Raw genomic sequence first — 1,785 nt, forward strand, 5'->3', positions numbered from 1 at the left:
CCAAGCGCCGCGGCCGAGGAGAAGCTGGGCGCGACAGAGTGACGCAAGAGGCGGCGCGCGCACCCGCAGTGCGGTGCCGCGCGAGGAAGGCTCCACCCTTGGCGCTCTTTCCGGTCGAGTGCGGGTTTCCTCACAGGTCTTGGCTAGCGGGGAGCGGGGAGCAGGGGGCGGGGGGCGGGGGGCGAACTGTTGGAGGCAATGTTTTGTAAGGCTGCCGACCAAGTGATCGAAATCAAAGTGCCGTTTGCTGCTTGCTTAAAATCAGAATTCCCACGCGCGGTCAGCGTGTGAAGCTGCATATTAACTGGTGTCCCTAGCGGTCCCCTAGGGAAACGGTGCTCAGAGAAGGCAAAGGGCGGAGGCCGGCGGGCCGGGGGCAGGGCCAAGTGCAGGGGCGGGGCTTGGCTAAGGGTAGGGCCCTTTTTTCTGAACTTTAACCCCCGAATCCTGGAATACATGTGTTCTTTGGGCGAGTTTGTCGTTTGGTGAAAGCCCGTCAGGGACGCTTGGAGCAGAGGTTTATTTTTCATGAGCTAGGGAAAATAGGAAACTCATTAGCCTATCCCGCCTTGAGTCCTCTTAGAATGGAGAAATTCCCTGGGACCCACCATCAGGGTTTCCTCTAAAGAGGGCTCATTTATAAGAAGCAAGGAAGAGGAACTAGCTAGATCGTAAGGCCTGCTAATAAATCAATAATCTTGGTTACAGGTGCATAGATCGTTTGGGGATGTTCAGTTTTGACTAGATATAAAAACACAATTATACGAAATTTAAGTCATTTTGGGTGAGAATCTTTATAAAATGAATTGTGTGCTTATCGAACCAGAAAATGGCAAATATAATTTACTCGTTTCAGACTGTAATCCCATTGGACGGTTATGTTCTCGCCTACATAGCCCCGACCTCTCTGGTTTTGGTGTAGCTAACTAAGCAACTTCCAATTTAAAAGCTTTAGTCTTCTGTGAGCTTGGCATCCAGACAACCATGCATTTTAGAACTAGGTCAGGGGACGTTTTTTGCTTACTTTGGTCTCAGCCAAATTCTACCTAGATGACGTCATCAAATAAGGAATTACATTGAACATTGAAAAATGGTTGGCAAGTTGGTCTCTGATGATGTGGTAGATTGAAGAAAAATGGCTCTGATTTTCTACCCATCCATGTGCCCATAAATTTTGCAGAGTGGCTTTGCAGCTCCACTCCATCCTGATTCTGCGTTGGCCTTGGGACTGCCTTTGGCCAAGAAAATGTGGTGGTTCCCAGCCTAAATCATGATGAGAAGCCTGGATCAGTTTGAGTTTGCAGGAGTAGGAGATGACGTGGAGCAGAGCAACTTGCAAAGCCACCCAGCTGACCCTTGATTGAGACCAGAGATTCAGCCAAGTTGGTTGAGGTCCACAAAACTGCACTGTGGACCCAAAGACATATGAGAAAGAATAAAGAATTCTCATTGTAAGCGACTCATTTTGACCTGGACTGGTATGTAGCAATAACTAATAAATCCCAACAGATACCTCTAGGAGGCAGATGACTGTAATGAAAGTAGTGGTTGGTTCCTCTGAACAAGAATGCTTAGAAATTATGATAATTTAACCTAACAAATGAATTTGCCTGCAGCTCTTTTCTGCCAGTATTCTAATCATCCCAAATAAGCCCTAACTCATCTAATCAGCTTTCTCTCATCATTGTACTCCAGAGTCCTCTCATATTCATTATCTGGACCTCCCACCTGACACTTACTGTCACATTGCACTGTCAATTGTTTTTATAAGTGTATATACCTTAT

The sequence above is a fragment of the Equus quagga genome, chromosome 2, assembly GCF_021613505.1.
Source record: "Equus quagga isolate Etosha38 chromosome 2, UCLA_HA_Equagga_1.0, whole genome shotgun sequence".
Taxonomy (NCBI): domain Eukaryota; kingdom Metazoa; phylum Chordata; class Mammalia; order Perissodactyla; family Equidae; genus Equus; species Equus quagga.